Source organism: Toxorhynchites rutilus, chromosome 1 (genome assembly GCF_029784135.1).
Source record: "Toxorhynchites rutilus septentrionalis strain SRP chromosome 1, ASM2978413v1, whole genome shotgun sequence".
In the NCBI taxonomy this organism is placed as follows: domain Eukaryota; kingdom Metazoa; phylum Arthropoda; class Insecta; order Diptera; family Culicidae; genus Toxorhynchites; species Toxorhynchites rutilus.
This window is the reverse complement of record NC_073744.1, coordinates 30,257,851-30,273,758: the sequence shown is the minus strand read 5'-3', so window position 1 is coordinate 30,273,758 and position 15,908 is coordinate 30,257,851. Positions and strand designations below refer to the sequence as shown.

The following is a 15,908-nucleotide window of genomic DNA, read 5'->3' as shown; positions in this document are numbered from 1 at the left end:
GTTTTATGACAGAAAAATGAGTAGTAAAACAAAGCGAACATTCCATATGAGTTTAATTTTGAAATATTTGTAATACTTTGGTTTTCTATTATCTTCGAAAATATAAAGGCAACCAGATAGCGTGTCAACACGGAAACGCGCAGTATCCAGTTGAACAATCCGCATCCGAATGTAAATTACAAAATTCCAAGGATTGATCAAAGCCAATCGAATAAAAATAAATGGATTAAACATCATTATCAGATACAATTTAGGCTCACGATTTTTCAACACATGCAAGGAATTTTGTTGCTATCACATAGAATACATATTCAATACTAGAAAGTTAATTTCCTTTCACAGCTTTATTTCAGAAGTGTGCTTATTTCATCTGGAAATCTTAAAGCTCCTTGAGGCGTTGGCAGTAGCAACAACAATTTTTGAAGTGTTATAATATGAGCTCGATCAGAGCTCGAGTTTTTGAAGCGCACGAAAACGAATAGAACAGTTTTATATACACAGATTATTTTTCTATCAATTAAAAAGAATTTCAAAAAAAGAAAAGATAAAGTAGGAGGCATGCACTGATATCTATAGATCTTCATTTGACAAAGGATTGAGGAGTAAACGGTCGAAATTTTTCAGCGATTTCGGAACGCCTGTATCTTCGATATAAATGATGACATAAGGATAAAATTTTCAAGCTACAAATTTCTAGTGTGTGATGCGTATATGTGTTGTAGACAATATATTGGGCTGTCAAAAAAGTCCTGCGGTATTTCCGCGAGGTGTCGTTGTAAGCGCGTAGTTCTAGTTGTATTCATTGTATCGAGTCATACTATAGCTTGTTGGAAAGGTATTTTTGCGCGCTATAATATAGTCCTTGACAGTGTTTTGTTTGGTTAAGTCGCTCGTGAATTATAGTGTCGCAAATATGGAGCAAAATAAAGAGAAAATCCGACATATTTTACAGTACTACTATGACAAAGGCAAAAATGCATCTCAAGCTGCCAATAAAATTTGTGCAGTTTATGGACCCGAAACAGTTTCCATTTCCACCGCACAACGATGGTTTCAACGTTTTCGTTCTGGTGTAGAGGTCGTCGAAGATGCGCCACGCTCCTGAAGGCCTGTCGTCGAAAATTGCGACAAAATCGCTGAATTAGCTGAGAAAGACCGGCATAGTAGCAGCCGTAGCATCGGCCAAGAGCTTGGGATAAGTCATCAAACCGTTATTAACCATTTGAAGAAGCTTGGATTCACAAAGAAACTCGATGTATAGGTGCCACACACGTTGACGCAAAAAAACATCTTTGACCGTATCGACGCATGTGAATCGCTGCTGAATCGCAACAAAATCGACCCGTTTCTGAAGCGGATGGTGACTGGCGATGAAAAGTGGGTCACTTACGACAACGTGAAGCGCAAACGGTCGTGGTCGAAGCCCGCTGAAGCGGCTCAGACGGTGGCCAAGCCCTCATTAACGGCCAGGAAGGTTCTGCTGTGTGTTTGGTGGGATTGTCAAGGAATAATCTATTATGAGCTGCTTCCCTATGGCCAAACGCTCAATTCGGACCTGTACTGCCAACAACTGGACCGCTTGAAGGTAGCACTCATGAAGAAGAGACCATCTTTGATAAACAGAGGCCGCATTGTCTTCCATCAGGACAACGCCAGGCCACACACTTCTTTGGTGACGCGCCAGAAGCTCCGGGAGCTCGGATGGGAGGTTCTTCTGCATCCGCCGTATAGTCCGGACCTTGCACCAAGTGACTACCACCTGTTTTGACGTAGGACTACGTCTTTCATTTCTATACCGGGGTGTAAAATCAAAGTTTCGAAAACGAAAGCGTTACGCCGGAGACCGAGATTGTGAGCGTTAATAGCTCCTAAACAACTGAACGAAATGGTATGATAAACACCTCATTCGAAAGATAAAATGTCTACGCGTTCTATACTTGTTACTTTCTGATCCAAAACCTTCTTTCAATAGTCTTAAAATTGCTTTCAAAACAGGCTATTGAAATCACCAATCGGTATAAAAGCGAGCGCCGCTCGGAAATCCACTCAGTTCAAATTGAACAGCGATTGGAGCATGTTGTCGCTGTTGTGGTGAAGCTCTTCGTTTATCATGAAAGCGCGGATGAACGGTGTCGCCAAGAAAGTTACTGAAAATAATCTGCCAGTTCCTCTGGGAATTTAAAATTACATTCATGTGAAAGAGTTTATTTGAATGTTTTCTAATCATGTAACACTGTGACCAAATACATTTGGTTTTGTGATTTTTCAATCAATCGCAATTAACAGGATAGCTTCTGAAAATTATTCTTCCCCATCAGTAGGATATTTCCGTATCCAATATTGAATGCATAAAACCTTGTGCCTCCAACGTAACGCTCTCGTTTTCGAAGTCCCCCAAATATTCATTCATTCAGAATGAATTCAGATTCAACTTCAAATGATCTCTAAATCAACGATAGTCCTACGTCACCCTTGCGGTTATACCATAGATATAACCCACTTCCTGTTTTTGTCCATGGCGAACGAGCTAGGTAGTCAGAAGTTAGCCACAAAAGAGGCCTGTGAAAATTGACTATCCGAGTTTTTTGCCAATAAGGAAGCGAGCTTCTATAACAGGGGTATTATGAAGTTGGCATCTCGTTGGGAACAAGTCATCGAACAAAACGGCGCATATTTGACTTAAAACAGATGATTGTAACTAATTTTATGAACAAATGAAAATTCAAAAAAAATACCGCAGAACTTTTTTGACAGCCTAATATATTGCAAGAAAAGATAAAGCGTTTATGGTTTGTTTTCAAAGTTTCTCTAGATTTTGAAAATACATTCTTAAATGCAATCCAATCAACATGATTATTTCGCTTCCATTTGATTCATAGAGAGTTTCAGTAGAACTATTAACTATAGAGGTATTCCTTATCGAATGAAAAATTATCCTTTGATTTCGAATTAAGAATATTTCATGAAATAATGAACGCACAGCAAATCGATGGTCAAATCTACTCACGCCATCTTGGAAATATTTAATACATGGTTCAGTTGTTGCTTTGACGAATGCATCATTTTATAACAGAGTTACAGCGTTTCAAAGATCACTCAAAACTTTCGTTGTCACATTTTGCTCCTCTATTTTTTGTCGAGTGTAGTTCTTTTCCTACTTCGGAATACGATCGCCACAGAAATATCGGTTCATTTACAAAATCAATTCACTTTTCGTCATCAGCACAATAGAAACCTTTTCCGCAATAGTTCGGGGAATTTTCAAAGGGTACTAATATCTTATTAAAAATATTTCCAATATCTATATATTTTTTTTCATTTTTCAGCTGCTTATTAACCATTCTGCATTGAGTGTCTAGATAGCTTCCAAAATGCTCGTGAGGAAAAAAACATCAGAAAACTCACGACTCAATTATTTTTTACTAACCTTGCACGAAAAGTTATTTGTATTGCTCTTTAGTTTTCCTCCGCTTAAATCCTTATCAAAACGTCACTGACGTCACAGTTTACCAGAGAGCAATTCAACGCCAAATTAATCCCCCGCTGCCCCGATCCTCCCCATTTTATTACAATTTTGTTCATTTTTTTCCAAAAATAGCCTTGAAGCCTGTTACCCGATTGAAACTTTTTTTTGAGCAATCTATTAACCTTCCATTATTTTTTTTATAAATGTTTGAACTATTGAGAAAGCTTTCTCAAGTATTGAATAAAATATCGAAAACTATTATATATGTTTAAAATATTGTTATATATATATATATAGGTTACTAGCTGACTCGGCAAACGTTGTTCTGCCATATAATGTATTTCTAGAGAATATTTTGGTTGGTAAAAATAACGAATATATTTCAAGAGAGTTTATTTGTTATCGTTCAGATCTGACGAATTGATCTTAATGATTATTTTCACAACGAAACATATATGCGTACCTCTTATTTTCGAATTTTCTATTTTTATTTTAAATACTCTTCTTATATATAGTAGATATGCATAGCCAATTTTTTTGAATTTTCCAAATCATTTAAAATATTTTCCAAAGTACTCTATTATTCCAATTTGGGTCAAGACAAACTCATAAAACGACGAAGACGACGAAGATCTGATCAGCCGCTCTCCCGTGATGATGAGTTATACGTACGTGGGAAAAACTCTCTTTTATATGAGTGGCTTAGAATGAATGGGGTGTAAGTGATTTGATCGATTTCTCTACATCGACTCTCTCTTTTGGTCATAGCTTAGCCTCAAATACATTCCCAGCTGCATTTGACAATGTGGAAGATAGGTCAGAACCTCACCTATCAGATTCTATAGCAAACTTAAATTGGAACGTTTTTGCAATTGAGTTATCAACTAAAGAAAAAGTTGATGAAGAGAAATCGATCGAGTCACTTACACCCCTTGCATTCCAAGCCCCTCATATATAAAGATGTGCATAGTCAATTTTTTTCGAATTTTTCAAATCATCTCAAATATTTTCCAAAGTACTCTATCATTCTAATTTGGGTCAAGACAAACTCACAAAATATATGGACGACGAAGATCTGATCAGCCGTTCTCCCGTGATGATGAGTTATACGTACGTGGGAAAAACTCTCTTTTATATATAAAGATTAGGTAGCTGGTCCGGAATGTTTTAGGAGATAGGGGATCAACAACAAGAAGGATAATAGTGTGGTGTCAAGGAAGGAACTGTAGAGTGGTCGGAGAGCTTCAATTTGGCTGATAGAAACAAACCAGTTTATCATGCATTTTTTGGAAAATTAATTAAAAACACAAAATTTGAAGTTTCTTCTTTATTTATTTATTCATTTATTCATTTTCGTCAAACAAATGTAGACTACACACTTCTACACTAATGTTACAATGTTTTCTTAGGTTAAATATTATTTATTATTATTATTTTTGCGGTACATGTTTCTTTTTAGCTGTTTTTTATTCATTGTTGTGTCAATTATTTCGCAGTGCTGATTGTATATACGCATCATGCGATTGATAGGGGCGTTATTTGCATAATTTGTTCTGGATGTTTTGGTTAGAAACAAATTTCGCGTTCTTAGTTGACGCCCAGGTACATAGAAATTTAGTTTTTCTAGTAATTCAGCTGACTGTACTCGTTGCGAAATTAGGTCATTAACAAAAGAAAGCATTGCAAATTCACGGCGTTCTTTTAGTGTTTGGATGTTTATGAGCATGCAACGTGCTTCATATGAAGGAAGTGGAAATGAGGTCCAGTTGAGTTTACGAAGTGCAAATAGAAGAAACTGTTTCTGGACTGACTCAATGCGTTCTTCATGTACGACCATATACGGGTTCCAAACGATGTTACAGTATTCCAGAATAGGCCTTACATATGTAATATATAAAAGCTTTATTGTGTATGGGTCCTGGAAGTTATGTGAGAAGCGTTTGACAAAACTTAACACACTATTCGCCTTATTTATTACAGAGTTGTAGTGTTCTATGAATGTGAGTTTACAGTCCAGGACGACGCCTAGATATCTAACTATTTCACATTTTTCTACATTTTGATTTCCAAGACATATTACAATATTTGGTACATGTTTTTTTTCTGCTAAATGTTATAGAGTTGCACTTTTTCACATTCAGTGTTAGTAGATTTTTATCACACCAAGTATGGAATACATGTATTTCGTTTCGAAATGCTTCGATGTCGTTTTCATTTCCAATTTCCGCGAAAATCTTCATGTCGTCGGCATACACAAGTACATTGATACGCTTGAGAACGAAGGAGATGTCATTAACGTACAGAATGAAAAGAAGAGGACCAAGATGAGAGCCTTGTGGGACTCCCGAAGTGACTTTTACTGGATTTGAAAGAGAATTTTGAAAATGAACAATTTGTTCACGGTTTGTTAGATAAGAATTGAGCCAGTTTAAGAGTCTTTGTTCCATTCCTATTTTCTGCAATTTGAAGAGTAGTAATGGAATGTCGATGCAGTCAAATGCTTTACTGAAGTCAGTGTAAAGAGTTTCTACGTGTTTGCCATTTTCCATTGCATTCAAAATAAAAGTCACAAAAGCCAACAGATTAGTTGCAGTTGAACGGCCTTTGAAGAAGCCATGTTGCATACACGTTATTCTATTCTTTACTTGTTGGAAGACTTTTTCGTTCACTATTGCTTCGAATAGTTTAGGAATGCAAGAGGTAATGGCAATTCCACGATAATTATGTACGTCAGATTTAGCGCCTGATTTAAAGATAGGTACCAAAAAAGATTGTTTCCATTTTTCTGGGAATATTCCAGTTGTAGTGACATATTGAAAATGCAATGTAAGGGAAGGGTGAGTTCCTCAGCCAGGTTCTTTAGGAATATAGGTGCTATTCCGTCAGGTCCTGGTCCTTTTGTTCCGTCTAATTTTTTTAGTGCATGGCATATTTCCTGTTGTGAAAGATAGTTCACCGATATGTCATTTGGATAATCCGGTAAAAATGAAAAGTAGTTATATACTTCCTGAAAGAAATTTGCAAAGAGATTACAAATTTCGTTCGAAGGATTCCTCACATCCTCATCGAGATGCATCTGCGATGGGAAGTTATTGATTTTGAGCTTAGCCTTTACGTAATTAAAGAATTTCTTCGGGCATGATTTGACTTCAGTTTCGACCTTTCTATTGTACTCTTCGTGTGCACTTTTAATTGCAAAATTTAATTCTTGGGAAATATTTTGATATTCAAGCAAATTTTGATGACTTTTGTCCATTTTGTATTTTTTATGTGCTTTTTGTTTTTTATTCTTTAGATTTCTTATTTCAACGTTAAACCAAATAGGATATTTGCTGGTTGAATTTCTTCGTCTTCTTTTCTTCGGCACAAACTCTGATATTATGTTATTCAGAATTTCGTGAAGAATATGTACAGTTAAGTTGACATCTCGTTCGCTGTTTAATAAAGTTTGCCATTCTATGGCTTGTAGGCTACATTTGATTGCTTCAAAGTTCGTCTTGTTATATTCCGGTACTTCTTCATACTCCCAGTCGATGGGCAATTGTCTATTATGTATAAAGATTGAGTATTCAATTGCTGTGTGAAATTTTTCATTTTTCCAAAGAGGAGTCATGGACTCATTCACCCAAAAGTTGTCGGTGATGTTAGTGAATAATAGGTCTAGATAATATTTTTGGAAATTTTTTACATGATTTATTTGGTTAAGACCGAGATGTGCAATTTCGTCAAATATATATTGTAGGGTTTCATTTTCCCCGACGACTGGGAGTAGAATGCATTCATTATCATTATCGGGAATGAAGTCTACTTTATTTTGATTGAAGTCGCCATAGATATGCAATTTCACTTCTGGTTCTAGTGTTTCTGCAATTCGATTTGCCGTCTGAAAAAATAATTCATACGACTTTGTATTTGCATGTTCGGGTGGGAAATACACAGAAGCAAATATGTGTACTTCACCAGCTATAGATAATTTTGCCCATACATGCTCAAATTCTTTATGTTTTTCGGTTATAAGTTCCTCAGAAGTGAAATTTGCATTAATGGCAATGAGGACCCCTCCTCCAGACTTCTTCTGAGATAACGATAAGTTGCGGTCGTGCCGGAATACGTTAAAATTATTTCCAAAAACATCTTCGCTTCTTACGCTTTCGTCCCAGCTAGTTTCAGTTGCAAGAATTACATTGAAAGAAGCGGGTAACAGATTTTGATGAATTTCCTTCATTTTTGCTTTACATATAACAGTTTATTCTGGGTTCCATTTATTTGAAAGTTTTACAACTGCATTCTGTGCAAAATTTGCTTTCAAATGAACAGTATAATTATTCTAAGGAGCGTACTTTCTAAATTAGAGTCAGTTCAGGACATAAAATTAGACTTAAGAAAAGTTCAACGATGTCCTAGTTGAGAATAGACCACATGCGTAGGATTTTTTCATCAAATATCCTCTATCACCTTCTGGGATATTCTATAATTTATCAGAACACTGAGTTGGCCATTCACAATTTACGTTAGATATTTTTATAATACAAATTTCACTGAAGAAGATCCATGATATGAGAAAAAATATATGAACGTTGGCTGGGCAGCACTCAAAGGCGGCTCAATCCGTTTATTGATAAATACCAGGTGAATGGCACAATTATCCCTATCTCACTCTACCTACCGTCATCGCATATCTCACTATCCCTCTGCTGTAAAAGTTCATCATCGACATCACGATATGTCAGATGGTGGTAAATTGGTAATTCGCGATGGTGTCGACGTCTGGTGACGACTTCAAATTAGGGCCATGATTTGTGTCCCAAACTCGTTAGTGTAATCTCTATCAGATTAGAAGACACGAAACCGGTTTTTGAATTTTAAAATTTGAATGAAAATTTTCACATCATGTTATTTAATTACTTGAAACACGTATTTCTGACTTTCATGCAATCATATGGTTATACAACTCCAAAATTGTTGCTGATTTTGTTCATTATAATATAAAATTGTCTTCATAAACAATTTTCGTATGAGACTTTTTCACCACCTGCAAACAAAAATGTTTTTAATTCAAATAAAGGGTGTGTCACATCAAATTGCATCACGGAAAAAACGCTGTAGAAATTCGCCCAGTAGACCGATCCTTTTGAAAATTTTAGACAGTAAAATAAAAACTATTAAACAACTTTTGGCATTTTCTTTTTATTCATACTTCGAGCCCAAGCCCGTATGCTCGCACCTTCCTCTTTACCCCGTCCATAAGGTTCTGTACAACGTCAGGTTGTAGTTTTTTTTTGAACAGAAATCCATTTTCTCTTGAAGTCCGCCTCCGATTTGACAACTTTTGGGTTCTTCCGGAGGGCCTGCTTCATAATCGCCCAATATTTCTCTATTGGGCGAAGCTCCGGCGCGTTGGGCGGGTTCATTTCCGTTGGCACGAAGGTGACCCCGTTGGCCTCGTATCACTCCAACACGTCCTTTGAATAGTGGCACGAAGCGAGATCCGGTCAGAAGATGGTCGGGCCCTCGTGCTGCTTCAATAGTGGTAGTAAGCGCTTCTGTAGGCACTCCTTAAGGTAAACCTGCCCGTTTATCGTGCCGGTCATCACGAAGGGGGCGCTCAGCTTTCCGCAAGAGCAGATCGGTTGCCACACCATGTACTTTTTGGCAAACTTGGATAGTTTCTGCTTGCGAATCTCCTCCGGAACGCTGAATTTGTCCTCTGCGGAGAAGAACAACAGGCCCGGCAGCTGACAAAAGTCCGCTTTGACGTAGGTTTCGTCGTCCATAACCAGGCAATGCGGCTTCGTCAGCATTTCGGTGTACAGCTTCCGGGCTCGCGTCTTCCCCACCATGTTTTGCCTTTCGTCGCGGTTAGGAGCCTTCTGAACCTTGTATGTACGCAGGCCCTCCCGCTGCTTGGTCCGCTGGACGAATGAACTTGACAAATTCAGCTTATTGGCGACATCCCGGACCGAACTTCTCGGATCACGTCTAAACTGCTTAACTACGCGCTTGTGACCTTTTTCACTGACGGAGCATCCATTTTTGCCGTTCTTCACCTTCCGGTCGATGGTTAGGTTCTCGAAGTATCGTTTTAGTACTCTGCTGACCGTGAATTGGACGATTCCCAGCATCTTACCGATGTCCCGATGTGACAACTCCGAATTCTCGAAATGAGTGCGCAGAATTAATTCACGACGCTCTTTTTCGTTCGACGACATTTTTCCAAATTTACGAAAAATTGACAGTGAAGCATGGCCAACGTGATCTATACACTCTTATTTGATTATAAGCGAAAGCTGAAGATATAATTCCTAAAAATTAAATTTCTACAGCGTTTTTTCCGTGATGCAATTTGATGTGACACACCCTTTAGAATACTAATTTCATATGGAAAAGCTGATTTTCATTCAGAATTTTAATTTTGAAAACGTTCATTCCGACTGAAAATCAGCTATTCGTTGACGCTCCTCTAAACGAAGCTCAATGCCGCCAACGCGGATCGCTGTTTTTAAGAAAACAAATACCGTTGACGTTTGAGATGTTAACACCGAAAACATGGCAGGTGTCATACAGCTGATAAATACGGAGAGAAAATTCTTCCTGTCCACGTGGACTCAGTCTGTACCCCCTCCCCCCTCTCCGTGGACAAGAGTGGACATTTCCTTACCCCCTACCCCCCCTAAAGTTGTCCACGTGGTATGTGGACAGCCCCTAGTAATGAAATATATTCCAAAGCGTAAACTCGCGTTTGTACAATAGAACTTATTTTTTAACCTGGAAATAAGATATTCATTGAAGCAAATGCAAAAAAATCAGCGATCCCCACTGAGGAATAACTGAATGACGCATAAGATAACACTGAGTTCACACGCCGAAGTCAGTTGGTCGAGGTGGCACAGACAGAAATAAACAAAAGTTTTCAAAGGAAAAGTCGTTTATGGTGTCGACCAAGCACTACACATAAATCAAATCGTGGAACAGCGAAACGGCGAAGAGTGGTAACAATGCTGGTTGGGAAGCAGAAGAGGGGGGCAACGTGTTATCTTCGGCGGTTCGGTCTGAGCCAAGCCCTCACACGGGTGATTAGATTACGATCTTGCGATTGATACCGCCGTAGCGTTTCAGCTGTGAATGATAATGGCACGCGGACATGTGGCCCACTCTTGAGGATGGTAAGCGGTGTTTCAACGTTTGGTGTCAAAAGAAATATTTTTCGATCCATAGAATAATTCGCACCAAAGATTACCACCGACTTGAAAAAATAAAGTTGACGAAAAATAAGATAACACAACGATAGAAGAATGGATCAACAAATACATTTAATAAAATTAGCGAAGTAGAACCAGCCGTTGAATATTCAATCATTTTTGATATTTTTGCCGAATTTATAGTTTCCAAGTATAATAATTCTGGTAAATTTAATTTAAAACAATGAGCTAGACTCAACCTGCGGCCCAGCGGCCTCTTCTGGTTGGCCCGTCTGGCCCGTTACCATTTTGTATGTGCCGTCGATGTTGATGCATGGCCGGGGTATCCATACGTTGCCCGACGTTTAGAATTGTCGTAATGGATCCACTTTTCATCGCCAGTCTTTTATGTTGGAGCAGTTGTTCGCACGTGAAAAAACGGCGTTCGACGTCTCGTGGCTTAAATGCATACGGCACCCAATGTCCTATCTTTCGTATTATTCTCATTGCTTTTAAACGATATGGTTCGTTGAGCTACTCCAAGTGTATCTGCAAGTTCTTGTTGCGTGGTTGCGGATCTTGATCGAGTAAAGCCTCCAATTTATCATCTTCTAACTTTTTTGCCGGTCCGGAACATTCTTCGTCTTCCAAGTCAAAATTACCACTTTTAAACTGTGCATAGCACGTCTGACACGTTCGCATGGTCACCATAAACTTCCACCAAAATGCGATGACTTTCCGTAGCTTTTTTCTTCGTATTGAAGTACCTTGAATATGAAGTAACACTCCCCGCAAAAACACTCGAAACACTGGTACGAAATACGACACATTCGAAGTGACAAAAAAATATGTTGTTTACGCTTCAACTTTTTGACACATGCTGAAAAGGACGCGCAATGACAGTAGCTTTCTAGCGAATGTCTTGAAATTTGTTTCACTGGAATAATAATCATGCTACGGCATCTGTTGTAAAACCGAAAAAACATACCGATGCACCTAATACAGGGTGGGCCATTTAAAGTGGAAGGATTTGTTTTTGCAATAGCAAAGTAAAGAAGTGGAATTTTAAATTTTTTTTTTTTGAAATTCATTTATTTTGGTCCAAGGAGATTTGTTCTAACTACTTTTTGATTATGATATCTCGTAAATGACCGCCTCTGGCCTTGACCGCAAAATGTGCCCTTTTTTCGGCATTTTCCATCACTTTGCCCAATGTTTCGGCCGATATGGCAGCAATTTCTTGTCGGATATTGTCTTTCAGCGCAGCCAGGGTCCTTGGTTTACCAGTGTATACCTTGGATTTTAAATATCCCCATAAAAAAAAAAGTCAGGAGGCGTCAAATCAGGTGATCTCGGTGGCCAGTCATAATCGCCGTTTTTCGATATTAATCTTCCGGGGAACATTTCGCGCAATAATTTGGTCGTGGCAGCCGCTGTATGGCATGTAGCGCCGTCCTGTTGGAACCACTAATTGTCCAATTCATTTTCACGAACAAATGGCAATAAAAAATCGGTTATCATTGTCCGATAACGCTCCCGATTCACGGTTACCGTTGCTCCATTTTCGTTTTCAAAGAAGTACGGGCCGATGACTTTATCGGCATAAATGCCACACCACACAGTAACTTTTTGGTCGTAAAGAGGTTGCGTTTCGATGAATTGAGGGTTTTCAGTAGCATAAAACCGACAATTTTGTTTATTCACTCCTCCATTCAAGTTGAAATGCGCCTCATCAGACATTATGATTTTTTGCCAAAAGCCACGTTCATTTTTGGCCATTTCGATGGTCCATTTCGCAAAATCAAGTCGACGTGGTAAGTCAGATGGGTTAAGTTGTTGAGCCATTCGAGTTTTATACGGAAACATTTTCAAATCAACACGAATTATGCGTCGGAAAGTGGTTCGAGCGATGCCTAACTCTTGCGAACGATGGCGACCTGATGTCGATGGAGTCTCTGCAACACTGGCTCGAACGGCATCAGTATTCTCGTCGAAACGTCTTGGTCGTTGTCTGGACAGATGACTGGCATTACCAACACTACCAGACGATATAAATTTGGCATATAATCGACGTATAGTGTTGTCTCCAGGCGATGTTTTAACTTTCTTTTTATTTTTCCACGCACGTTTAGTTAACACAATTGAGAAGTTATTTTGAATGTACAGCTGAACAATTTCAGCGCGTTGTTTAGGTGTGTATTGTTCCATGGTTAAAATTGTACTGAAATGACGCTTCCAACGCGGTATGACATTTGTTAATCTGACATCTCTGTCAAAAGTTATGGGGTTGCCAGATGCTTCCACTTTAAATGGCCCACCCTATAGATGTGAATGAATTATTTGATAATATGTACTCGTATTACACGTATTATTTTTTTTTTTCAAAATAGAGTTACTTACACCGCTGGATGTAAAAAATGATAATCTATCGATCGCCGTGTCATCCAAACCATCGATAACAACTCCAAAACAAAAATTATGTATAGTAGGATGCAAAAAAAAATAAATTACATTCAATTATAGTGGACCGTAAACCAACATCATGATGAAGTGATTAGGAGTACCTTCACCTTTTTTTTTTGGTCAAATCAAAATTGAACACTAACACCCAAATTAACACTGCATTTCTCATGTGAAGTACAAGGACATTCAACATCTGATGTAATATGTACGTACCTCTTGTGAACCATGGATTCTTCATAAAGCTGATTCCCGATAATCAAAACATTGTTGATGTTGATAACGATTACGATCAGTCACGAACAATCATAAGTTTTTCTCACCCCTTTTAATATTCAACCACACTGAACTGAAAACCATATTCTTTAACTTTCATTCTGCCAAAGTGAACTGATACCAAAACTAAAACTTTTTTTTCTGTATTTAGGTGTTATTTTTCAGATATGCACAATCTCAGTCCTTTGAAGACATCCTGTTCGTAACACGCGAGCGATAAAATAATTGATTTGATCAGCCACGGTCAATTACTGGGAGCCCAAACCTCAAATTGAAATATCTTAAAATAATGTTTTAGCCTTTTCTTCGTTTTGGCAGAACCCCAACCAATCCAGATTAGTTCCTTTTGCAACCTGAATTGAAATCTGACAAATCTTGATCCGCTGCAAATCGAGACACAACGTTATAGCACGGGATTTAATTGGTTGGGATGGAGCCACAAATAAAAACCAAATACCTTCGCCATCATAAAGACAACAAACAGAAAAAGACGGGAGGGTAATGTCAGGGACTTAACCGGAGTGACGTAGGACTATCCAAAGGGGGGCAAAAACTTGAATGTATTTTTAAATATATTGTTTCATTTCCTTCTCCTCTTGATGCGGGCTGAATGGAAAACACAGCAAGAAAAATTCGGAGCTCAACGTGTTAAACAATTGCTTGTACTTTTTGAATTCAAAATTTGTGAAAACTGATTTATCTATCTTAATAATCCCAACCACCAACAAGCTCAAAGATACGTCTAAGTGAACACAGGCTCTCGCAAACAAAAATCAGTTTACATATTTTGCTTTTGACGTAGAACTACATCTTTCGGGAAGGGTGCCAAATCATATTTAGTTGTAACGAAGAACATAATCTGTTACAAAAATTGCATTCGATGCATCCTAAAATAATATTCGAAGTGGTAATCAAGTGGATTGCATAATATATTTGCGTAGTTCTGCGTCAAAAATATGCGGTCGTATCCTAGATACAACCCCTTTCAATTTTGACGTAGGATTACGTCTTACGTTAAGGGTGTCAAATCAGAAAACAGATCACGTTTTTTATGAAATAAAGTTAACGTTAATAACTATTTTTGCTGCGAACGGATTTTAACGATTTGCATGCCAATAGAATCGGAAATTTTCTAAGATTTGTTCGATATTACATTACAATCTCATAGTCTGTATATGGTTTAAATTGATGAAAATTGGAAGCGTTCCCATTTCTCCATACATTTGTTCCGTCCATTTATGTGCTTTCCCGAACAGAGCTACAATAACGAGCAACTTATGCATAAACAACGAAGGGGGGTAGCGAAAAGAGAATATTTGTGAAGTAAACTCCACCCTTGCATAGTAAGTAAACTGTCGCTAGCGTATAAGTATTGCATCTCCTCTGAGGAAAATTTTCAGAATCTTTCTGTGCCTGAAACAACAAAGATCACTTATTCTGCTCATTTTGTGTTGTATGTTTCCCCTCGAGCTGTGAACGCTAGCCGATATTTCACATGAAGTGCATCTGGCATCGATACTTTCAGTTGCAATTCGAATTTGCTCTCGTACGCATCGGCTCTGTTCTGATGCAACAAGCTCCTAGCTTTGTTGACGGTTTTGACCGAGAGTCGAGAAACGATTTTTTCATAAACGGTCATTCTCGCGATGATTCATTTTTATCGCTGCAAGTGTGTACATCTGTTAGACGCATGTTTGATGCTTTTTGAATGGTGATGCACGGAAGATGCCTCTCGTTAAATATTCAGTGCAAGCGTGCATTGATGTAAAGAAACAAATTGCGACCTATGACCAATTAGTATATTGTTCTCGCAAAGACAAGAAAGAATCGTTGCTTCTCGAAATGATTCTACAAAACAACGTAAGCCATTAAACCTTTTCAGAGTCCCCGAAACTTTTTACTAAAGAGTTATTTAAGAAATGTCGACGTATACGCAAATAATATCCGCAATGATAAACCAACAAATTAAAAAAAAAAGATTGCGTAGGTTCTAAGCGGTTGTGTCTCGGATACAACCCCTCGATTTTTTTTTATTCGGATATCACTTTAGAAGCCATCGTATATTGTAAAAATTTTCAACTCTTTTGTAAATAGATTGGGTAGCCCCGTAAAGCGCCAATAGATTTCATATCGTTCTCACGATGCCGGAGGTCCTCATTTTGCAGAAGCACTTTTCTCGACAGACTGAATGCAGCCACAGGCTCTGATGTGCTGGATCGATTCAACGAAAGCGACGGATAACGGCTGTCCATTTGATGAAAACACTGGGGTTGTTGCTGCTGATATTAGTGGAACAATGGCCTTGAAGTTCCCACAAACTGCAGACTTTTTATCGTCCAATAGTTTGATCGGCTTCTTGATCAGTACACAGAGATATCCATACGCGCACGCACAATGCACCGATTCCGTTGGATCTGTGTTTGCACTAGCTCAAACCGTACAAAACTACCGGCCGATGAAATATCTGCAGTCTGCGGACTCGTTGCCCGCTTTCGCCGTTGCCATCGCTACGCTCCTGCCGCTCATGG

At 38.4% G+C, this 15,908-nt stretch overlaps 1 protein-coding gene across 13 annotated transcripts in view; it reads right to left on the bottom strand.

Annotated features, from left to right (window-relative positions):
• Positions 1–15,908, bottom strand: part of LOC129765309 (AF4/FMR2 family member lilli) — a 138,134-nt gene that overhangs the window by 13,736 nt on the left and 108,490 nt on the right. The gene's annotated exons all lie outside the window — the stretch shown is intronic.